General features: G+C 55.5%; 1 protein-coding gene and 1 pseudogene across 1 annotated transcript in view; both read left to right on the forward strand.

The window, feature by feature from the left end:
• Positions 1-24,909, forward strand: part of LOC104667537 (protein PMS2CL-like) — a 1,213,215-nt gene that overhangs the window by 533,099 nt on the left and 655,207 nt on the right. The window lies entirely within an intron of this gene.
• On the forward strand, positions 16,130-24,220 carry LOC104665231 (annotated as a pseudogene).

Below are 24,909 nucleotides of genomic sequence, written 5' to 3' on the forward strand. Positions count from 1 at the left end.
TTTTTTTTTTTTTTTTTTTTTTTGAGACGGAGTCTCGCTCTATCGCCCAGGCTGGAGTGCAGTGGCCGGATCTCAGCTCACTGCAAGCTCCGCCTCCGGAGTTTACGCCATTCTCCTGCCTCAGCCTCCCGAGTAGCTGGGACTACAGGCGCCCGCCACGTCGTCCGGCTAGTTTTTTGTATTTTTTAGTAGAGACGGGGTTTCACGGTGTTAGCCAGGATGGTCTCGATCTCCTGACCTCGTGATCCACCCGTCTCGGCCTCCCAAAGTGCTGGGATTACAGGCTTGAGCCACCGCGCCCGGCCTTTTTTTTTTTTTTTTTTGAGACGGAGTCTTGCTCTGCCGCCCAGGCTGGAGTGCAGTGGGTGGATCTCAGCTCACTGAAAGCTCCGCCTCCCAAGTTTACGCCATTCTCCTGCCTCAGCCTCCCGAGTAGCTGGGACTACAGGCACCCGCCACCTCACCCGGCTGGTTTTTTGTATTTTTTTAGTAGAGATGGGGTTTCACCATGTTAACCAGGATGGTCTCGATCTCCTGACCTCGTGATCCGCCCGTCTCGGCCTCCCGAAGTGCTGGGATTACAGGCTTGAGCCACCGCACCCGGCCTTTATTTAAAAATTTTTAAAAAATAAATAAATAAATGTTCCTTGGGGGTGGGGCAGTGGTGGAATGGGAGGGTGAGGCCCCCTTGGAGGGGTGGAGAAGGGGAGAAAAGGGAGGCGATGGGAGGTGCAGGCGAGAGGGGCGGCTGCTGACTCAGGAGGCCACTGGCTCACCTGCCTTGGGGCTCAGCCTGTCCTCCTGGCTGCCCCGAGTCCAGAGAGGAGAAAGGAAGACAGAGGCACCAAGGGCCTACTGTGTGCTGCACGCATCAGGGAGGTGCCCACGTCACCCCATCAAAAGCTCCTGACGCCCCTGTTGGCCATGTGGGACGCTCCCATTTCTCAGATGAGTAAACTGAGGACAGGGAAAGTGAGGGACTTGACCCTGTAGTTAACACGGTTTGGCTATTACCAGAATGTTCTGGAACATGATTGTCCAGGTCCTGGTGCAGGGCCACCATTCATGGCGAGCTTCCAAAGGCCGACCAAGCCCTTCAGCCTCTATGTGGTTGCTGTTCTCAGCTCCATGTTTCAGATGGGTAAACTGAGGTTCTGAGTGGCCAGTGGGAAGAGGCAGAGCCAGGCTCCGTGGTTGCAACTGGCCATGCTGCCCTGCTGTGGGGCGCATGCAGGGCTCACTTGGTGCTCTTGAGCTGGTGTGGGCTCCTGTACTCCCAGGCCCGCCTGCCGGAGGGGAAACCCGATCACAGCCACCGTGCAGCATCACCAGGCCCTCCTCAGCCAGAAATCTCTGCCACTGCTGGGCTCATCAGGAACCTGAGCCGGCCCGTGGGGCACAGGCCCAGCTGTCTGGGCTTCCTGAAGTGTCTCCCCTGTGCTACCCCATGCCAGGTGCTGGGGACAGGAGGGCACCTCCCTAGCATGCACTGTCCACTGGGGACAGTGCCACAGAGCTGCCAGCCCTGATCCCATGAGACTGGTCCTGTGCAAACCCAGAGAAAGCCCCAGACCCAGCCTCAGCGCAGGGAGAGTCCCAGAGGCCTCCCAGTCTTCGATTTTGGCAGCTCAGGCAAGAAGGGGTTTCCCTTGGGACTTTGGCTTCTGCTGGAGGCAGGGCTCCCTGACCTCCCTGAGGAAGCCCCGCCGCTCCGTTTCCCAGGTCTCTAGGGGGTAATTCTTGCTGCTTAAGTCACCTTGCGTGGCGCGATGGCTCATGTCTGTAATCCTAGCACTTTGGGAGGCCTAGGCGGACAATTCACTTAAGGCCAGGAGTTTGAGACCAGCCTGGCCAACATGGCAAAATCCCGTCTCTACTAAAAATACAAAAATTAGCCAGGCGTCATGACACATGCCTATAATCCCAGTTACTCAGGAGGCTGAGGCACGAGAATTGCTTGAACTGGGGAGGCAGAGTTCGCAGTGAGCTGAGATCACACCACTGCACTCCAACCTGGGCAACAGTAGAGACACTGTCTCAAATAATAATAATAATAAAGTCAGCCGGGCGCGGTGGCTCACGCCTGTAATCCCAGCATTTTGGGAGACTGAGGCGGGCGGATCATGAGGTCAGCAGATGGAGATCATCCTGGCTAACACAGTGAAACCCCGTCTCTACTAAAAATACAAAACATTAGCCAGGCATGGTGGTGGGTGCCTGTAGTCCCAGCTACTCGGGAGGCTGAGGCAGGAGAATGGTGTGAACTCGGGAGGCGGAGCTTGCAGTGAGCCGAGATCGCGCCACTGCACTCCAGCCTGGGTGACAGAGCGAGACTCTGTCTCAAAAAAATAAATAAATAAAATAAATAAATAATAATAATAATAAAGCCACTCGGGCTCTCCGATAGCCAGGGGCCATCAAGGCCAGGGACGACCAAGGCCCAGTGTTGGGACCTCCATACCTTTGTCCCTGGGGCCACCTGGGCTGCCTAGACATGTAGCTTTGGGGGTGACCGTGGGGGAAGGCACACAGATGTCCCTGAGGCTGTGACCCGGGACATGTAAGGCTGGAGGGCTGGTCCAGGCTCAGGTGGGACTTAGCAGTGAGCCGACTGTGCACAGGCCAGGGTGCTAGGCATTGGGCCCTCTTAGCTCAGCAAAGCCAGAGTGAAGCTGGGCGCGGTGGCTCACGTCTGTAATCTCAACACTTTGGGAGGCCGAGGCGGGCAGATCACCCGAGGTTGGGAGTTCGAGACCAGCCTGACTAACATGGAGAAACCTCATGTCTACTAAAAATACAAAAAAATTAGCCGGGCTTGGTGGCACATGCCTGTAATCTCAGCTACCCCAGAGGCTGAGGCAGGAGAATTGCTTGAACCCGGGAGGCAGAGGTTGCAGTGAGCCAAGATCACGCCACTGTACTCCAGCCTGGGCAACAAGAGCGAAACTCTGTCTCAAAAAGAAAAAAAAAAAAGCCAGAGTGAAGAGCGCCCCAGATCCGGTGGGGCTCTCCAGAAATGGGCGTAGCATCCTTCCCACGCTGCAAGATGCCCAGAATAGTCTTTTGAGGACCCTGATCTTTCCTTCTTGGAGCCACTTTCAGACTTTATAGTAGGGTTCAGCCGTGCCACTCACACACTGGATGTCCTTGGAAAGTGACTCAGCCTCTTCAAGCCCATAAGCCTCAGCAAGGCCCTGTGTGGGTGAGGTGCAGCAGCTCATGCCTGTAATCCCAATCCTTTGGGAGGCTGAGTTGGGAGGTTCGCTTTAGGCCAGGAGTTTGAGACCAGCCTGGGCAACATAATGAGACCCCATCTCCACAGAAAAAATTTTAAAAATTAGCTGTGTGTGATAACATGTGCCTGTGGCCCCAGCTACTCAGGAGGCTGAGGCAGGAGGATCGCTTGAGGACAGGAGTTTGAGACTAGCTTGGGAAACATGGCAAGACCCCTGTCTCTACAAAAAAAAAAAAAAAAAAAAAGACCAAAAAAAATGACCTTTTGTGTATGACACTGACTGGGGAAGGGCGACTTCCAGTCCTTTCAGGGGCTTGTCACGGACCGTCTAGAAGCTGGACACAAAATGAGGAAACCAGGCCAGGCTTGGTGGCTCTTGCCTGTAACCCCAGCACTTTGAGGGGCCGAGGCGGGTGGATCACTTAAGGTCAGGAGTTCAAGATCAGCCTAGCCAACATGGTGAAACTCCATCCCTACTGAAAATACAAAAATTAGCTGGGTACGGTGGCTCATACCTGTAATCCCAGCTACTTGGGAGGCTAAGGCAGGAGAATTGCTTGAACCCAGGAGGCGGAGGTTGCAGTGAGCCAAGATCACGCCACTGCACTCCTGCCTGGGTGACAGAGCGAAACTGTGTCTCAAATTTTTTTTTTTTTTTTTTTGAGACGGAGTCTTGCTCTGTTGCCTGGGCTGGAGTGCAGTGGCCGGATCTCAGCTCACTGCAAGCTCCGCCTCCCGGGTTTATGCCATTCTCCTGCCTCAGCCTCCTGAGTAGCTGGGACTACAGGCGCCCGCCACCTCGCCCGGCTAGCTTTTTGTATTTTTTAGTAGAGACGAGGTTTCACCGTGTTAGCCAGGATGGTCTCGATCTCCTGACCTCGTGATCCGCCCGTCTCGGCCTCCCAAAGTGCTGGGATTACAGGCGTGAGCCACCGCGCCCGGCCCGTGTCTCAAATTTTAAAAAGGGGAGGGCCAGGCGTGGTGGCTCACGCCTGTAATCCCAGTGCTTTGGGAGGCCGAGGCGGGCAGATCACGAGGTCGGGAGATCGAGACCATCCTGGCTAAGACGATGAAACCCCATCTCTACTAAAATACAAAAAAGTAGCCGGGCATGGTAGGCGGGCACCTGTAGTCCCAGCTACTCGAGAGGCTGAGGCAGGAGAATGGTGTGAACCTGGGAGGTGAAGCTTGCAGTGGGCGGAGATCACACCACTGCACTCCAGCCTGGGCGACAGAGTGAGACTCTGTCTCAAAAAAAAAAAAAAAGGCCGGGCGCGGTGGCTCAAGCCTGTAATCCCAGCACTTTGGGAGGCCGAGACGGGCGGATCACGAGGTCAGGAGATCGAGACCATCCTGGCTAACACAGTGAAACCCCATCTCTACTAAAAATACAAAAACTAGCCGGGCGAGGTGGCGGGCGCCTGTAGTCCCGGCTACTCGGGAGGCTGAGGCGGGAGAATGGCGCAAACCCGGGAGGCGGGGCTTGCAGTGAGCTGAGATCCCGCCACTGCACTCCAGTCCGGGCGACAGAGCGAGACTCCGCCTCAAAAAAAAATAAAATAAAATAAAAAAATAAAAAATAAATAAAATAAAATAAAGAGGGGGGGCGGGAAACCAAATTCAGAGATGAGCGAAGGCTCAGCCAGAATCACACAGCACGTGTGGTGAGCCAGAGCCAGAGCCCAGGCCTGGGGGGCCTGGTTGGGGGCATTGCACTTTGCATACCGTTGGGATAGTGAGGCCCGCCTCGGCCTCCCAAAGTGCTGGGATTACAAGCATGAGCCACCGTGCCCAGTCTATTTATTTATTTTTTGATACAGTCTTGCTCTGTCTTCCAGGCTGGAGTGCAGTGGCACCATCTCAGCTCACTGCAACCTCTACCTCCCGGGTACCTCTACCTCAACCTCTACCTCCTTTCACCATGTCGGCTAGGCTGCTCTTGAACTCCTGACCTCAGGTGATCTGCCTGCCTCGGCCTCCCAAAGGGTTGGGATTACAGGCATGAGCCACCACTCCCGGCCACAATTTGAGTCTTCTGCTGGGCCAGGCTGGTCTGTCCAGGGTGGGTGCAGGACCCTGAAGCCGGGTGTGGTGGTGCACGTCTATGGTCCCAGCTACTCCGGAGGCTGAGGTGGGAGGATCGCTTGAGCCCAGGAGGCCAAGGTTGAAGTGAGCTATGATTGTGACACTGCACTAGGCTAGGATTTCACCGTGTTGGCCCTCAGCCTCTGAGAGCTCTGTGAGGAAGGAGCTGGGTGGGGCCGGTTCTCCGCTGAGTCCCCTGCACCCAGCCCATGGCTCTGGAGAGCCCAGCAGCTCTCAGGGAGGATTTGCTGGTTGAATACCTGACATCGGGGGCTGAGATGATGGAGGGCTTCTCCAAGGAGACGGTGGCAGTTGTCCAGCATCCACGGTGACCCGGGAGTAGTGTCACCATAAATTATTATTGCACATGTATAATGTTAGCTAGGTGAAGCCTGGCCAACGGTGAAACCCTGACTCTTCTAAAAATACAAAAATTAGCTGGGTGTGGTGGCAGGCGCCTGTAGTCCCAGCTACTCGGGAGGCTGAGGCAGGAGAAATCAGTTGAACCTGGGAGGTACAGAGGGAGACCCCTTAACTAACTAAATGTTTGAAAGAATGAATGAATGAAGGCAACCTGAGCTGCATTCCTTGGCCTGCCAACCTTCCCAGCCCCATTCCTCAGCCCTCCTTGAGTCTGAGGGCCCTGCAGTTCCCACACAGGGCCTGGCTTCATCTTGCTTCTGCAAATTTCCACTTTCTGTTCCATTCCCTGCCACGCTGCTCCCGGGTCACCATGGACCATGGATGCTGGACAACCGCCACCGTCTCCTTGGAGAAGTCCTCCGTCATCTCAGCCCCCGATGTCAGGTATTCAACCAGCAAATCCTCCCTGCCGGCTGCTGGGCTCTCCAGAGCCCTGGGCTGGGTGCAGGGGACTCAGCGGAGAACCCGCCCCACCCAGCTCCTTCCTCACAGAGCTCTCAGAGGCTGGGGGCCTCCTTGACCCCCTCCCAGCTCCCAAGGCCCCTGCTGCCCCCACCCTGCAGACTGGGGCTCCCTGAGGCTGGGCTCTGGTTTGGTTATTGTGGTTCCAGCACGCAGCAGGCACCGCGGCTATGGTAGGCGAGCATGGGAAGTCAGGAGAAGCAGACCTGCCATCTCCCCTGCTGAGGACACAGCCCGGTGGCCAGTGACTGAACCTCTTGGCCCCGTTCCTTGCCCACCTCAAAGATCTGTAGGGAAGGATAAAGAGATCAGTTCCGGCCGGGCACGGTGGCTCAAGCCTGTAATCCCAGCACTTTGGGAGGCCGAGATGGGTGGATCACGAGGTCAGGAGATCGAGACCATCCTGGCTAACACAGTGAAACCCCATCTCTACTAAAAAATACAAAAAACTAGCCGGGCGAGGTGGCGGGCGCCTGTAGTCCCAGCTACTCGGGAGGCTGAGGCAGGAGAATGGCGTAAACCCGGGAGGTGGAGCTTGCAGTGAGCTGAGATCCGGCCACTGCACTCCAGCCTGGGCGGCAGAGTGAGACTCCATCTCAAAAAAAAAAAAAAAAAAAATTAGCCAGGCATGGTGGCAAGTGCCTGTAATCCCAGCTGAGGCAGGAGAATCGCTGGAACCCGGGAGGTGGAGGTTGCAGTGAGCCAAGATCCAGTCACTGCACTCCATGCACTCCAACCTGGGCAACAGAGCAAGACTCCATCTCAAAAAAAAAAAAAAAAAAAAAGAGAGAGAGATCAAGTCTGGTGCAGCCACAGGAAGCAATTTTGGGCTGGGCACACTGCGTTTCTGTGACATGAAGGCAGTGACACCTCATCACGTCACAGGGTTGCTGGGGTTGGGGGCTAGAGGAAAGGAGGAGCCTCCGTTGAGGGCTCCAATAAGGGACAGAGGGGTGATACTCATGGGTCTTAGAGCCACCTTTTGGGTGGTTCGTGCCCTCCATCCTGGGCCACTTTGGGGAGGTGAAGGAGGGACAAGACCCTCCTGTTCCCGATTTCTCTCTGGAGCCAGGGTTTCTCTGATTCCAAAAAACAGGTGTCGCAACCTAGGAAGCCCACTGATGGCATCTGCCCTGGGGCACCGGCATTTAGGGCTGATCACCAAGGTCTGCACCTCCCAAGGCTGCTGTGCCCATTCCTGGGCACCCCAAGGAGGAAGAAAACCTCCTGAATGTCCACCGGGAGGGGACCCATCCCATGCGGTGACAGAACCCCAGGATAGCGCCCTGGGCCCTGGATATTCATACTGTGGGGCCCAGCAAGGGAGAGCCCGTGGTCGGGCAGGGTCAGCGTGGTTTTGAGGGTGTGCGATGGCTGCTGGGATGTGCCACTGGCATGCCTAATACATGCAAGACTTGCTGCCAGACCCTGAGCTGCAGAGCCACCTGGCCCAAGGTCACTGTGGTGGCAGGGTGCCCACATCCATCAGCTCCTGGCCACAGGCTTGCGAGCCCTGGCCATCTCTGCCCAATGCCAGGCACCTCTGAAGGGCCTTCCAGCTACAGAGCTCCTGTGGGGTGGGCCGGGCTGTCCCTCGCCATCATGGTGTCCCTGGGCCTGCACTGAAGCTCAACTTCTGTTGGCCCCAAGGGCACTTCTTAATATATGTCCTGGCCGGGCGCGGTGGCTCAAGCCTGTAATCCCAGCACTTTGGGAGGCCGAGATGGGCGGATCACGAGGTCAGGAGATCGAGACCATCCTGGCTAATACGGTGAAACCCCGTCTCTACTAAAAAAAATACAAAAAGCTAGCCCGGCGAGGTGGCGGGCGTCTGTAGTCCCAGCTACTCGGGAGGCTGAGGCAGGAGAATGGCCTAAACCCGGAAGGCGGAGCGTGCAGTGAGCTGAGATCCGGCCACTGCACTCCAGCCTGGGCGACAGAGCGAGACTCCGTCTCAAAAAAAAAAAAAAAAAAAAAATATATATATATATATATATATATATATATATATATATATGTCCTACTCCTTTTTTTTTTTTTTAATTTGAAACAGAATCTCACTCTGTCGCCCGGGCTGGAGTGCAGTGGCATGATCTTGGCTCACTGCAACCTCCGCCTCCCGGGTTCAAGCAATTCTCCTGCCTCAGCCTCCCTAGTAGCTGGGATTATAGGCGCATGCCACCACGCCCGGCTAATTTTTTGTATTTTTAGTAGAGACGGGTGGGGGGTCTGTTGCCCAGGCTGATCTGGCACTCCTGGGCTCAAGCAGTCCACCTGCCTTGGCCTCCCAAAGTGCTGAGATTACAGACATGAGTCACCACACCCAGCCTCCATCCATCCATCCATGCATCCATGCATGCATCCATCCATCCATCCATCCATCTAGACAAAGTGTGGCTCTCTGGCTCTTTCGCCCGGGCTGGAGCACAGTGGTGTGATCTCAGCTCACTGACCTCCTGGGCTCAAGCAATCCCCCTGCCTCAGCCTCCCAAGTCGCTGAGACTACAGGTACATGCCACTATGTCTGGCTAAGTGTTTATTTTTATTTTATTTTATTTTTTGAGACGGAGTCTGGCTCTGTTGCCCAGGCTGGAGTGCAGTGGCCGGATCTCAGCTCACTGCAAGCTCTGCCTCCCGGGTTTACGCCATTCTCCTGCCTCAGCTTCCCGAGTAGCTGGGACTACAGGCGCCCACCACCTCGCCCGGCTAGTTTTTTGTATTTTTTTTTTTAGTGGAGACGGGGTTTTACCGTGTTAGCCAGGATGATCTCGATCTCCTGACCTCGTGATCCGCCCGTCTCGGCCTCCCAAAGTGCTGGGATTACAGGCTTGAGCCACCACACCCGTCTGTGTTTATTTTTTTGTAAAGATGGGATCTTGCTGTGCTGACCAGGTTGGTCTCAAACTCCTGTGCTCAAGTGATCCTCCAGCCTGGGCCTCCCAAAGTGCTGGGATTACAGGCGTGAGCCACTGTGCCTGGTCTTCTCTGATCCTTGGAGCACCAAACTCCTGCCTGCCACAGGGCCTTTGCACTTGTTGTGCCCCCACCATACCCTCCTGTCAGGCTCTCCCTAAATTGGCTCCTTGGTGGACTTCTATTCAGACTTCAAGGCCCAGCCCAAAAGACCCCTCCCTCTCTGAAAAGCCTCACCAGTTCCCCCACACAGAGCATTTGTAGCTCTTTCTTACTTATCCTTCAGGGGTCAGTGTCGGCATCACCTCCTACAGGAAGTCTTCCCTGATCCCTAGACTGGGTCAGGGCTCTTGTAGTATTTTTTGTCACACTGGTCACATTGGGTAACTGAGTGTGTCTGTGTGATGCTGGGTTTGTGCTCTGCCTCACTGCTCCACAGGCAGGAGTGACATCTGTTTGTTTCTTTTTTGAGACAGGGTCTCACTCTTGGCCCAGGCTGGAGTGTAGTGTCTCGATCATAGCTCACTGCAGCCTCAAACTCTGGGACTCAAGTGATCCTCCCACCTCAGCCTCCTGAGTAGCTAGGAGTACAAGTGCACACTACCACACCTGGCTAATGTCTTTTTTTTTTTTCTTTTTTTTGAGATGGAGTCTTGTCCTGTCGCCTAGGCTGGAGTGCAGTAGTGCAATCTTCAGCTCACTGCAACCTTCGTCTCCCAGGTTCGGGCAATTCTTCTGCCTCAGCCTCGTGAGTAGCTGGGACTACAGGCGTATACCACTGTGCCCAGCTAATTTTTGTCTCGACTATGAGACAGGGTTTCACAGTGTTGGCCAGGCTGGACTCGAACTCCTGACCTTGTGATCCACCCACTTCAGCCTCCCAAAGTGCTGGGATTACAGGCATTAGCCACTGCGCCCTGCCAAATTTCTTGTACTTTTTGTAGAGATGGGGTTTTCCTTTGTTGCCCAGGCTGGTCTCAAACTCCTGGGCTCAAGCGATCCCCCTGCCTCAGCCTCCCAAAATCTGGGATTACAGGTGCAAGCCACCACGTCTGGCCTTGACACCTGTTTTGATCACTTTGGGATCACGGCATGTAGTTAGGACTCAGTAAACTCAGCTCCTACTTGCAGATAGGAAGAATGGAAGGAAGGAGGAAGGGGAAGAAAGAAGGGAATGATGGAGGAGGGAAGGAATAAAGGAAGGAAAGAAGGAGAGATGAAGGAAGGAATAAAGGAAGGAAGGAGAGAGACAGGGAAGGGAGGGAAGGAAGGCAGGAGAGGGAAAGAAGGGAAGAAGGAAGGAGGAAGGGAAGGAGAGAGGGATGAAGGAGAGGGAAGGAGAGGAAAGGGAAGGAGAGAAAAGGAAAGGAGAGGAGAGAGGGAGAGAGGGCAGACCCCGTTCTATGTCAGAAGGGACAGAAGGAACGTCCGGAATGGATGTGTTGTCAAGTGAGCGTCCTGCCCCAGGAGTGTGTCCCAGGAGGGTGTGGGCACACCCTTGGCAGGAACAGTGTCCTGGGACTGCCAGAGCTGTTGAGGAATAGCGCTAGGGAGGAAAGGGCTGGGCTGGCTTGGGGCTCACACCTTCTGAGGATGTCAGAGAGGAGGATGTGTCACAGGAAGTGCCTGGTCTCTGGGCTGCGGCTGACTCACCCGGACTCTGATAATATTAATACTCACAGGCCAGACTACAGCCTGTTCTCCAGAGGCCCCCAGGGGAATGAATCAATGACTGTCTGATATCCTGAAAGTGTGCGAGAGGCTGACCTGGAGGAGGTCGCTAACCCAGCTTGAGGAACTGGCAAGGCTTTCCTGAGGAAGGGTCTTTTGGGCTGGGCCTTGAAGTCTGAATAGGAGTTCACCAAGGAGACAATTTAGGGAGGGCTTGACAGGAGAGGATGTTGGGGAAACTGCAAGTATCTGATGTGCCTGGGCCCTTTGGGAAGCGTCTGGAGAGACTTTGGTGGGGAGGTCTGGACTGGACACCATTTCTTTCCTGGCCAACACCCAGTAAGGTAAGTGGAGAGGCCAGGTGCGGTGGCTCATGCCTGTAATCCCAGCACTTTGGGAGGCCGAGGCAGGAGGATCACCTGAGGTCGGAAGTTCGAGACCAGCCTGGCCAACACAGTGAAACCCCATCTCTACTAAAAACAGAAAAAAGCTGGGCGTGGTGGCTCAAGCCTGTAATCCCAGCACTTTGGGAGGCCGAGACGGGCAGATCACGAGGACAGGAGATCGAGACCATCCTGGCTAACACGGTGAAACCCCGTCTCTACTAAAAACTACAAAAAACTAGCCGGGCGAGGTGGCGGGCGCCTGTAGTCCCAGCTACCCGGGAGGCTAAGGCAGGAGAATGGCGTGAACCCGGGAGGCGGAGCTTGCAGTGAGCTGAGATCCGGCCACAGCACTCCAGCCTGGGTGACAGAGCGAGACTCCGTCTCAAAAAAAAATAAAAATAAAAATAAAAATAAATAAAAAATAAAACCAGAAAAAAAAAATAGCTGGGCATGGTGGCTCACACCTGTAATCCCAGCTATTTGGGAGGCTGAGGCAGGAGAATCGCTCCAACCCAGGAGGCCAAGGTTGCAATGAGCCAAGTTCGCACTACTGCACTCCAGCACTCCAGCCTGGGCAGCAGAGCAAGACTCTGTCTCAGTAAAAAAAAAAAAAAAAAAAAAAAAAAAGGTAGGCCGAGACTGGCGGATCACGAGGTCAGAAGATTGAGACCATCCTGGCTAACACGGTGAAACCCCGTCTCTACTAAAAAATACAAAAAACTAGCCGGGCGAGGTGGTGGACGCCTGTAATCCCAGCTACTCGGGAGGCTGAGGCAGGAGAATGGCGTAGACCCGGGAGGCAGAGCTTGCAGTGAGCTGAGATCCGGCCACTGCACTCCAGCCTGGGCGACAGAGCGAGACTCTGTCTCAAAAAAAAAAAAAAAAAAAAAAAGGTGTGGGGGAGAACTCCAGTGAGAAAGTCTAGTTGGATGAGGAGGCTGGTGGGGGCATGGGCGCTGGGTGAGCCCTCTTAGCACTGTCCACCCCTTTCTGTCTGCCCTGATCCCTCCCAAGACAGCATGCAACAGGAGGTCAGAGAGGACCCTGGCTGCTTGAAGCAATGGACTGGACCCATTGTACAGATGGGAAGACCGAGGTGGGCAGGGACAGAGTCCATGCTTACACACCTGAGCTCAGCTTGGGTTCTGGAGCCCATGAAGGCAAAAGACAGGCTCCCCTGGAGTTGGGCTCCACACAGAGGGAAGTTGACTGGGCCAGCTTCTGGGCCCAGCGCTGGGGGCACTGGGAGACCTGCCAAAAAACTTAGCAGAAAGTAGGCACTAGAACTCTGGATCAGGCCTCCCAGCTAACAGCCGCAGGACCTCTGGGCTTCCTTCCCCCAAAAGCTGGGGGAAGGTGAGCTTTTCCTCCCCCTCAGCCCTGGTCCAGAGAAGAAAACAGAGCTTGCAAGGTCACACAGCAAGAATGTGGCACTGGAACTCAGCTAAGAGGTGGGGGAGGGCCTTGGAATCTAGAGATTAGCCGGGATCTGGAATGCCTGGGGCAGGAGTGTACTCAGAGGAGGACCGCAGGGCTGGGCGTGGTCTCGGGAGCTGCAGCTTCGTTCCCTAAGGGCAATGGGGAGCCATGGAGGGTATGAGAGCAGGAGAGAAGCAAAAGATGTTTCTGGAGGTGGCTCTATATTGTAAAGGACCGAAGAGGAGTCCAGCACAGACCCCGTGACTTTGGATTTCAGATTTCTCTCCGCCTCTGGGTAAGTAGAAGTTTGTGTTAGAAGTTGTAATAATGGGCTGGGCGCGGTGGCTCACGCCTGTAATCCCAGCACTTTTGGCGGCCGAGGCGGGTGGATCATGAGGTCAAGAGATCGAGATCATCCTGGCCAACATGGTGAAACCCCGTCTCTCCTAAAAATACAAAAATTAGCTGGACATGGTAGTGCTTACCTGTAGTCTCTCTCAGCTACTCAGGAGGCTGAGGCAGGAGAATTGCTTGAACCTGGGAGGCGGAGGTTGCAGTGAACCGAGATCACGCCACTGCACTCCAGCCTGCCAATAGAGCGAGACTCGTCTCAAGAAAAAAAAAAAAAGAAGTTGTAATAATGGGTTGGGCGCAGTGGCTCACGCCTGTAATCCCAGCACTTTGGATGGCCGAGGAGGACAGATCACTTGAGGTCAGAAGTTCAAGACCAGCGTGGCCTACATGGCAGAACCCCATCTCTACTAAAAATACAAAATTGGGCCGGGCGCGGTGGCTCAAGCCTGTAATCCCAGCACTTTGGGAGGCCGAGACGGGCGGATCACGAGGTCAGGAGATCAAGACCATCCTGGCTAACACGGTGAAACCCCGTCTCTACTAAAAAATACAAAAAACTAGCCGGGCGAGGTGGCGGCGCCTGTAGTCCCAGCTACGTGGGAGGCTGAGGCAGGAGAATGGCGTAAACCCGGGAGGCGGAGCTTGCAGTGAGCTGAGATCCGGCCACTGCACTCCAGCCTGGGCGACAGAGCGAGACTCCGTCTCAGAAAAAAAAAAAAAAAAAAAAAAAAAATTAGCCCGGCATGGTGGCACACGCCTATAATCCTAGCTACTCGGGAGGCTGAGGCAGGAGAATCGCTTGAACCCAGGAGGCAGAGGTTGTGGTGAGCCGAGATGGTGCCATTGCACTCCAGCCTGGGCAACAAGGGCGAAACTCCATCTCAAAAAAATAACAATAATAATACTAGTAACAACCTGTGTGTCTGTATTGCTTTTTCAGTTTGATGCTTTATAAGTTGATTTTTGCCCCCATGGCAACTCCAAGATGTAGGCAGGGCAGCTATCATCACACCAGTTTATTTTATATTTTATTTTATTCTATTTCTATAGAGATAGCCCGGGGGAGTCTCACTATGTTGGCCAGGCTGGTCTCGAACTCCTGTCCTCAAGCAATCCTCCCATCTCAGCCTCCCGAGGTCATCACATCATTTTTTTTTTTTTTTTTTTTTTTTTTTTTTTTTTTTTGAGGCGGAGTCTCGCTCTGTCGCCCGGACTGGAGTGCAGTGGCGGGATCTCAGCTCACTGCAAGCTCCGCCTCCCGGGTTTGCGCCATTCTCCCGCCTCAGCCTCCCGAGTAGCTGGGACTACAGGCGCCCGCCACCTCGCCCGGCTAGTTTTTGTATTTTTAGTAGAGACGGGGTTTCACTGTGTTAGCCAGGATGGTCTCGATCTCCTGACCTCGTGATCCGCCCGTCTCGGCCTCCCAAAGTGCTGGGATTACAGGCTTGAGCCACCGCGCCCGGCCTTTTTTTTTTTTTTTTTTTGAGATGGAGTCTCGCTCTGTCACCCAGGCTGGAGTGCAGTGGCCGGATCTCAGCTCACTGCAAGCTCTGCCTCCCGGGTTTATGCCATTCTCCTGCCTCAGCCTCCCGAGTAGCTGGGATTACAGGCGCCCGCCACCTCGCCCGGCTAGTTTTTTGTATTTTTTAGTAGAGACGGGGTTTCACCATGTTAGCCAGGATGGTCTCGATCTCCTGACCTCGTGATCCGCCCGTCTCGGCCTCCCAAAGTGCTGGGATTACAGGTTTGAGCCACCGGGCCCGGCCTATCACACCATTTTATAGCTGCGGGTCCTTGGGCCAGTAGTTGAGACTGGTGTGTGCAGCTCCCACACCTTCCATCAGGGTGTTACTCACCTGGGTGAGGGGAGGTGGTGAGCCCCTGGCTAAGACCCCTGTCCCTTCTGGCCCAGACGTCTTTTAAAGGTCATCAGAAGCCAGGCCCCGTCCTGCTCTGGCCCTGTCAATCCCCAACAGAGGCACAGGCCCCCGTTTTCTCATCTGTAAAATGGGGTGGGCCGAGTGCAGTGGCTCATGCCTGTAATCCCAGCACTTTGGGAGGCCGAGGCGGGTGGATCATTTGAGTTCAGGAGTTCAAGACCAGCCTGGTCAACATGGCAAAATCCCATCTCTACTAAAACTACAAAAAAATTAGCCAGGCATGGTGGCACGCGCCTGTAATCCCAGCTACTTGGGAAGCTGAGACAGGAGAATCGCTTGAACCCGGGAGGCGGAGGTTGCAGTGAGCCGAGATCCCACCACTCCACTCCAGCCTGGGCGACAGAACGAGACTGTCTCAAAAACTAAACTAAACTAAAATAAAATAAAATGAAATGAAAAAAAAGGGGTGGAAACCTGCTCTATGGAGTTCCTGGGAGGGCAACGCCAGTGTGTCCAGGAATCAGACCAGCGCTGCCCGCAGCTCGTGTGTTAGTAAACGTTAGCTGTCATTACTGCTTACTCGCTCAGGGAGGAATCAGGAGCCACCGGCCTCTCTGTAGGTTCTAGGGAAGGGGGGCAGGGGAGATACAGAGAGGAGGAGCAGGATATTCAAAGATGGGATGAAGGCTAAGCTTCCTGGCCATGTCTTAGCTCACACCCAGGGACCTGAGTCCAGCAAAGAGGACAAAGGGCAAAAGTCAGGATCTGGAGTCCGGCCTCTCCCTGTCATCCAGGGGCCACTCCGGGCATTACCTAGGCGTTTTTGTTTGTTTTTGTTTTGTTTTTTGTTTTTTTTTGAGACGAAGTCTCACTCTGCCGCCCAGGCTGGAGTGCAGTGGCGTGATCTCGACTCACTGCAAGCTCTGCCTCCTGGGTTCATGCCATTTTCCTGCCTCAGCCTCCCGAGTAGCTGGGACTACAGGCGCCCACCACCACACCCCGCTAATTTTTTGTATTTTTAGTAGAAACGGGGTTTCACCGTGTTAGCCAGGATGGTCTCGACCTCCTGACCTCGTGATCCGCCCACCTTGGCCTCCCAAAGTGCTAGGATTACAGGCGTAAGCCATTGAGCCCGGCCTATCTAGGTTTAATCATGACAGCCATCCTTCCCTGAGGGTGCACCGGGTGGGGCGCGGGCCCTCTATCTGAGCTTTTGCAAGCAGGCCCCCTCTGCCCCCACCTGCCCACTGAACCATCACCCTCAGCCTGGGGGCAGGGAGCAGGTATGTTACTGTCCAGAAATGGAGGCCCGGAGGCTCCCAGAAGAGGGAGGTGAGCGTCAACATGCCACAGTGCATACCTTTCTGGGGGAGCCGGACCAGAGGCCATGCCCAGCCACAGCCCTGACACGGTGACACTGGACATTTCTGGGTGGGTCGTAAGAAGTCACAGCCTGAGGCCGGGCACAGTGGCTCAAGCCTGTAATCCCAGCACTTTGGGAAGCTGAGGCAGGAGGATCACTTGCGCCCAGGAGTTCGAGACCAGCCTGGACAACATGGTCAGACCCCATCCCTACAAAAAAAAAATACAAAAATTACCTGGGTGTGGTGGCATGTGCCTGTAGTCCCAGCTACTCGGGAGGCTGAGGTGGGAGAAACACCTGAGCCTGGGAAGTTGTGGCTGCAGTGAGCCATGATCGCACCACTGCACTCTAGCCTGGGTGACAGAGCAAGATTCTGCCTCTTAAAAAAAAAAAAAAAATTAGCCAGATGCGGTGTCGGACGCCTATAGTCCCAGCTACTCAGGAGGCTAAAGTGGGAAGATCACCTGAACCCAGGAGTTTAAGACCAGCCTAGGCAACATAGCAAGACCTCATCGCTACCAAAAAAATTAAAAATTAGATGCACGTGGTGGCTCACACCTATAATCCCAGCACTCTGGGAGGCCAAGGTAGGAGGATCACTTGAGCCCAAGAGTTTGAAACCAGCATGGGCCACAAAGTGAGATTTTCTCTCTACGGAAAATCTAAAAATCTAAAAATTAGCTGGGTGTGGTGGCACTCGCCTGTGGTCCCAGCTACTAGGGAGGCTGAGGTGGGAGGATCACTTGAGCCTGGGAGGTGAAGGCTACAATGAGCCGTCATCAGACTACTGTGCGCCAGCCTGGCTGAGAGAGTGAGACCCTGTCTCAAAAGAAAAAAAAGAAAGAAAAGAAAACCAATAAATCACAGCCTGTCACGCCAGTCATGGGGGCCCTCCTTGGGAATATCTACATTCCTGGTGTGTGGAGCTGTCTAGTCAGTCCTTACGGCCCAGCAGCAGAAGATCAGAACCTTTGCCTCACCCAGGGTTAGCCCTGCGGTGTCTGGCCTCAAGGTATCCATCTGTATAATGGAGCCAATGGCCTCCTAGGGCTGGCTGGACAATCCGGGTGGGGCGGAGCTGGTGGCATTTGGAGCAAGATTTCCCTACTGGGAGTCCCTGGCCCCAGACAAGGGTCCTTCTGAAGTCCCAGAGCTCTGTGTGTGTGTGTGTGTGTGTGTGTGTGTATACACACATGCGCACTGGTGGGGGGGGTGTGTTCCTTCAGAGCTAATTAGAGGTGTTGGGTCCATCTGCCCCTCCCCCAGGTCGGTGATCCCTCAGATCTCTCTGATGCCCGAGAAGAGGCTGATCCGTCCCCTTCCCCAGACGGGCCTTGTGGCAGGGTCGGGGTTCGAACCCGGAGCCAGGGCTAGAGTCTCAGCTCGGGAGGCGGGGGCCGCCTCTGCTTGAGCTGAGTGGATGGTTGTTATCGGGCGCTCCCAGGCCCGCGCTGCTCAGGTGGGCCGCGGCTCGCGGGGCCTCCAGCGTCCCAGGGCCGCGCGGCGCTCCGGGAGATAAGCCAGGCCCGGTGAGAGTCCAGCGCCGACAGGGCCGGCCCCCACCCCGCCCCTCGCACCGGCCCGGCCCACTTGGCCCGAGTTCCTCTCCATAAAAGGCGAGGTTTGGGAGCGCCCGGGGAGGGGGCGTTGGGTCCACGGGCCGCCCCCGCCCACCGTGTTCCCCTCCCCCACTGCGAGTCCTCGCCAGGCCAGGGGGGTGCAGCCCAGCCCCCCTGCCGCGACCCCCACCCAGGGCCCCCAGACCACGACCCTTGACCCCAGTCCCCACTCCGGATCGGCCCCACAGCACCCTCCCGGTCCCCGCGAGTCCCGCGCTCTCTATCCCCATTTTGCGATTGAAGAAACTGAGGCCCGCAGCGTGGCCCGGCTGGGGCCACGGGGTTGGGGACTGAACGGCCACAACGTGCTTCCAGGTGGCAAGCCAGCTCCTCACAGACGCACAAGAACCCTTCTGCAAGTGGGATGCATGTGTATTTTTACACCTGCAGGGATTGGGGGCCTCAGGGAAGGGGGGCCCTTCCCCGCACTTAGACTAGACACCCCCGCCAGCGCTGCCACTTAGCTCGCACGTGACCCTGGGCACACGACACTTTTACGAACAGCCTCAGTTTCCTTGTCTGTTAAATGGGGGGAGAAGGTTTGCATCTGCCGAATTTGCACAACGGGTTGTGCAAAGTACAACACCCAACCGAGAGTCAGTGCCGGGGGACAGGAGGAATGGGATAAGGGCGGGGCCCGGCGCACTCCCGGCCCCTGCCCTGCCGCATACACCCCTCTCAGAAGAACCTGCATTTGGGGTGAGAAGGATCGGATCTAAGTCCGCCCCAGCAAGACTGCAGGGAGACGCAGACATAAGGCACATCACCAAGCAAACACCGGGTGCTCAATAAATGCAGCTGCGCCCCTCCCGCCCCACCCCCCTGGGGAGCGTGAGTCAGCTCGGTCCAGGCGAGGCTGTAAAGCCGGGCCTTGGCTCTCATCTGGCTCCACCCGCCTGGCTCTGGGGCCGGGGCAGGTCTCGCCTCTCTCTGGGCCTCAGTTTCCCCCTCTGCCTGCTGCAGGCCAGGGCCGGGCCTGACCCCCTGGTGGGGCGGAGGGCGGCGAGGAGCCGGGCAGAGGGGAACCTGGGGGACCCTTGGGGGAGCGCACCGCCTCCCGCCCCCGGCCCGCGGCCCCTGTGACTCCGCGGCAGGGTGGGCCCTGAGCCGGCCACGTCCGCGGCCCACGAGTCCGCCATAAAAGGCAAACGGCGCGGGTCGCTCTGCCAAACTTAGTCATCCGGCCCGCCGGCAGCCGCAGTGACTTCCTCCGCGGGCTTCCCGTTTTCGGAGCGGGGCCCGGAGGGGGTCCGAGGTGTGGCCGCGGCTTTCGAAATGCCCGGCTGCTTCTCCGAAGGGGCGGCGGAGGGGGCGCCCTTGGAGCCATGGTGGGGAAGCGGAGGATCGGCCGGGTGGGGGAGGGGATGGCCCCCGCCCTGCCCCGCCCTCCGGAATGAGCCCGCGGCTCCTTAACCCTTGAGCTGCCGGGCCTCCCACCCGGGGGTAAGGGGCTGGGCTCCAGCCGGGGTCGGTGGGGCGGGGCGGGGGTCCCTGGGTCCAGCAGGGAGTGGCCACCCGGAAGACGCCGGCGAGGGAGGCCCAAGTGCCTGCTCCGAGAAATCTCAGCGAGGCCTCCTTGGGAGAAAAGTGCAAGGCGGTGACGTCCAGTCTGTAAAATGTGAAAAACGCCCAGGCCGAAACCACCCAGAACCCGTTCCTGCAGGGCGGAGGGTGGGTGGGACCAACAGGGGATCAGTCACTGCGCCAAGGCAGGGACTAGCGCTACGGTGGACGACGGGGGTCTACCTCAGTGTTCCCCAGACACAGACGGGTTCTTACCGTCTGGCTCCACTTATGTGAAGTTCTAGAAGAAGCCTCACATTTTCTGGTGACAGCAGACAGGTGGCATTATTTATAGATGAGGGGGCAGGTATTTATGGGAGGGGGCACAGAGAAGAGCATGAGTTAGTGGCGAGGGGCATCCACTGATTCTGAGATCCTATATTTCTTTGAGAAAATTGAATAAAACATAACAAAATAGTAATTGCTCAATTCGGGGGTGTATTACAGTACCTTCTGTACTTTTCTGTATCTTTGAAATATTTCGGCCAGGCGCCGTGGCTCTTGCCCCTAATCCCAGCACTTTGGGAGGCCAAGGTGAGCGGATCACCTGAGGTCGAGAGTTCAAGACCAGCCTGACCAACATGGAGAAACCCCATTTCTACTAAAAATACAAAATTAGCTGGGCGTGGTGGCGTATGCCTGTAGTCCCAGCTACTTGGAGGCTGAGGCAGGAGAATCGCTTGAGCCCGGGAGGCAGAGGTTGTGGTGAGCCGAGAACGGGCCATTGCACTCCAGCCTGGGCAACAAGAACAAAACTCTGTCTCAAAAAGAAAGAAAGAAAGAAAGATTTCACACTTTTAAAAAAAGGGAAGAAAGGAAAAGGACAAAGGCTCAGAGCTGGACACAGTGGTCAACCACTTTGACCCTCAGTTTCTTCTTCTATACCATGGGGCAATAATCTTTTGGGGGGTAATTGAAATGATATGTGATAATGCGTGCAAAGTGGTAAGTATGAGTCTTGGGCATAGAGTAGGTGCTCAACAAAGGGGTCTGGTGAGGGGCTGTCCTTTCTCCCCTGGGGGAAGGGAGGACTTGTTGGGATGGGGTTCTTGGATGGGAAGGTCCTCCACCCACAGCTCTCTGCACCCAGCTCTTTCCTGGGCCGACCTGACCTGGTTGGGAAGGCTTGTGTTTCTGACAAATGGGGCCAGCCAACCCCAGGCCCTGCCTGTGCTGTTCCATCCTGTCCTGTCTTGTCCCCGGGGCCAGGGTCACTTGGGGTGAGACTCAAGGCCAGTGTACCCAACCGGACACAGGCAGGCAGGTCACCTGACCTCCAATTCCAGGCGACCGGATCTTCAGGCAGCCTGTCTGGGCAGTGAGGACACTGGGGTGGCAGGTGCCAGCTGGTCAGGCCTGGAGCCCTGGCCGGAGCACTGTTGCAGGATCATAGCCCAGAGAGCCCCAGAGGTATGTGGGCGGCCAGAGCCGGCCTGGGAGGAGGGCAGGAGGGGGTGGGGTTAGGGGTAGGAAGAGAAAAGAGAAAGTAAAAGGAGAGCAGCTACTTCTCCTGATGTTATTTTTGAACACCCATGGGTGTTAAGCCCTGCACCCAGGCTCTCTGAGAAGAGCCCCCCATGACCCTGATAGGGGAATTAAGACCGCAAGGCTAGGCGTAGTGGCTTCTGCCTGTAATCTCAGCACTTCGGGAGGCCAAGGCAGGAAGATTGCTTGAAGCTGGAAGTTTGAGATCAGCCTGGGTAATGTAGCAAGACCCCATCTTGGCCGGGCACAGTGGCTCACGTCTGTAATCCCAGCACTTTGGGAGGCCAAGTGGGCGGATCACGAGGTCAGGAGATCGAGACCATCCTGGCTAACACGGTGAAACCCCTACTCTACTAAAAATACAAAAAAATTAACCGGGCGTAGTGGCGGGCGCCTGTAGTCCCAGCTACTCGGGAGGCTGAGACAGGACAATGGTGAGAAGCCGGGAGGCAGTTTGCAGTGAGCCGCATTCACGCCACTGCACTCCAGCCTGGGCGACAGAGCGAGACTCCATCTCAAAAAAAAAAAAAAAAAAAAGAAAGAAAGGAAAATACCCCATCTCTACAAAAGATTTAAAAATTAGCCAGGCATGGTGGTGCACATCTGTAGTCCCAGCTACTAGGGAGGCTAAGACAGGAGGATCACTTGAGTCCAGGAGGTCGAGGTTGCAGGGAGTGGTGACGGTGCCACCGCGCTTCCAGCCTGGGCAACACAGTGAGACCCCGTCCCGTCTCCAAAAAAACAAAAGACTCCCAAATACAGCAAGTCAAACAACTTGACCAAGGTGACCAGCTGAGAAGAGCAGTCAGGAGGAGTTGGGACCCAGGGAGATAAAAAGAGAGAGACTGACAGACATATGACTGGGGGGACTTGCAAGCCCTCACCAGTGGGTAGGAAGCAGCTGCCGGGAATGGGCAGGAATGAGGGGTGGAGGGAAGGGCCTCATTTCTGGGGAAGGGCCAGGGTGCAGAGAAGCCAATGACAGCTGGAGGGTTGGGACTGCCGCCAGGACTGGCTAGACGGAGACTGCTCTTGGGTGCCACCTAGTGGGGACCTTCTTTGCCGTCATCCTCGGAGAGACGGACCTGTGATATCCCCACCGGATGCCCCGCCCACCATGGGCATCCCCATCCCAATCATCCCTCACCCCCCACCAGGCTCGGGTGGCGTCCCCCCAGCCTTTGATGGACAAGTGGCCGTGGAAAGCATCCTCAGCTGCCCCAGGGCTCTGCCATCGCCCACCCACTAAATGGTACAGGGACCCTGGGAGGTACTGCTTTCCCCTTTACACAGATGAAACTGGCTGGGCATGGTGCCTCATGCCTGTAATCCCAGCACTTTGGGAGGCTGAAGCAGGTGGATCACCTGAGATCAGGAGTTCGAGAACAGCCTGGCCAACAAGGTGAAACTTCATCTCTAGTAAAATTACAAAAATTAGCCCAGCTTGGTGGCAGGCGCCTGTAATCCCAGCTACTCGGGAGGCTGAGGCAGGAGAATCGCTCGAACCCGGGTGATGATGGAGGTTGCAGTGAGCAGAGATTGCGCCATTGCACTCCAGCCTGGGTGACAGAGCGAGACTCTGTCTCAAACAACAACAATAAAACACAGATGAGGAAACTGAGGTCTAGGGGGGCGGTGGCACTTGCCCAGGGTTGTGGCCAACAAGTCGCCAAGCTGGGCAGTTTCCATGGGATCCAAGCCTATCCCCAAGCAGCCCAGGAGACACAGCATGCAGGCACACAATCGCACACCCCGCCACCCCTCAGCCTACTGCATCGTCATTCCTGTGCAACTGGGCACCCCGAGTCTCCACATCTGGGTGGCTCTGGGTGGAGGCGGACGAAGCTGAGAGCCGGCACCTGATCCTGCATCTGAGGAATCCAGCTTTCCCTGGCTGCAAGACCCGATCATGGTAATGCCCTGTCCTGCAAGTTCCCCCTCTGCTGTGACCTCCACCCCTTACCTAAAGGCAGATTTCAGATTTCCCAGGTTAGCCTGGGAGGAAATAGCTTATAGTGTACTGCTAAAGCATGGCAAAGGAAGCAATTTCCATTAACAAGAGCCTGCGGGCTGGGTGTGGTGGCTCACGCTGGTAATACCAGTAGTTTGGGAGGTTGATGCAGGGCTGCTTGAAGCCAGGAGGCTGAGGCTGCAGTGAGCTACGATTGTACCACCGCACTCCAGCCTGGGAAACAGAGTGAAACTGTGTCCCCAAAACATACATAAATTAATAAAATTAAATTAAATAAGAGACGGGGTCTGCTTCTTCTTTTTGTTTTTTTTTTCTCTTTTGAAACAGTCTCACTCTGTCACCCAGGCTGGAATACAGTGGCACGATATCGGCTCACTGCAACCTCGGCCTCCCAAGTTCAAGCGATTCTCCTGCCTCAGCCTCCCAAATAGCTGGGACTACAGGCGCCCGCCACCACGCCCGGCTAATTTTTTGTATTTTCAGTAGAGACCAGTTTTCACCATGTTGGCCAGGCTGGTCTCGAACTCCCGAGCTCAGGCAATCCACCCACCTGGGCCTCCCAAAGTGCTGGGATTACAGGTGTGAACCACCACCCCTGGCCATGAGACGGGGTCTTGTCATGTTTTCCAGCATGCTCTCAGATTCCCAGGCTCAAGCGATCCTTTTACCTCGGCCTCTCAAAGTGCTGAGATTACAGGTGTGAGGCACTGCAGCCAGCCAGGAAATTTTGATTAAGGCTCCCGCGCCTGGCTCAGCTCCAACACTGCAAAAATCTCCAGCCCTACAGAGACTGAGCATCGAGTCCCTGATTGCTCTTTTCCAGAGGTATGCGGGAAAGGGTGGTTATAACTGCAGTCTCTCCAAAATGGAGTTCCTAAGCTTCATGAATACAAAATTGGCTGCCTTCACAAAGAACCAGAAGGACCCCAGTGTCCTTGACCACATAATGAAGAAACTAGACACCAACAATGATGGGCAGCTAGATTTCTCAGAATTTCTTTTTTTTTTTTTTTTTTTGAGACGGAGTCTCGCTCTGTTGCCTGGGCTGGAGTGCAGTGGCCGGATCTCAGCTCACTGCAAGCTCCGCCTCCCAGGTTTATGCCATTCTCCTGCCTCAGCCTCCCGAGTAGCTGGGACTACATACAGGCGCCAGCCACCTCGCCCGGCTAGATTTTTTTTATTTTTTAGTAGAGACGGGGTTTCACCATGTTAGCCAGGATGGTCTCGAACTCCTGACCTCGTGATCCGCCCGTCTCGGCCTCCCAAAGTGCTGGGATTACAGGCTTGAGCCACCGCGCCCGGCCTAGAATTTCTTAATCTGATTGGTGGCCTAGCTATGGCTTGCCATGACTCCTTCCTCAAGGCTGTCCCTTCCTAGAAGCAGAGCTGAGGACCCCTTGGGCCTGGCCTTGAAACCCATCCCCTTTTCTTCCAACTTTTCTGTCATCATCTCCACAGCCCACGCATCCCCTGAGCCTGGCACACCAACCACCTCATGCAGATCCCACCTGTGGATAGTAATAAAACAATGTCACTTTTTTTTTTTTTTGAGATGGAGTCTCACTCTGTCGCCCAGTCTGGAGTGCAGTGGCACCATCTCGACTCACTGTAAGCTCCGCCTCCCAGGTTCACGCCATTCTCCTGCCTCAGCCTCCCGAGTAGCTAGGACTACAGGCGCCCGCCACCACACGTGAGCCACTGCACCTGGCCCAACAATGTCACTTTTTTAAAACATGAAAAAAAAATTTTTTTTTTTTTTTTAAAGACAGGCCAGACCTAGTGGCTCATGCCTATAATCCCAGCACTTTGGGAGGCCGAGGTGGAGGGATTGCCTGAGGTTAGCAGTTTGAGGCCTGCCTGGCCAACATGGTGAAACCCTGTCTCTGTTAAAAATACAAAAGTTAGCTGAGCGTGGTGGGTGCCTGTAATCCCAGCTACTCAGGAGGCTGAGGCAGGAGAATCGCTTGAACCCGGGAGGCAGAGGCTGCAGTGAGCCAAGATTGCACCACTGCACTCCAGCCTGGGCAACAGAGCAAGACTCCATCTCCAAAAAAATAAACAAATAAATAAAATGCCAAG

Source organism: Rhinopithecus roxellana, chromosome 6 (genome assembly GCF_007565055.1).
Source record: "Rhinopithecus roxellana isolate Shanxi Qingling chromosome 6, ASM756505v1, whole genome shotgun sequence".
Lineage (NCBI taxonomy): Eukaryota > Metazoa > Chordata > Mammalia > Primates > Cercopithecidae > Rhinopithecus > Rhinopithecus roxellana.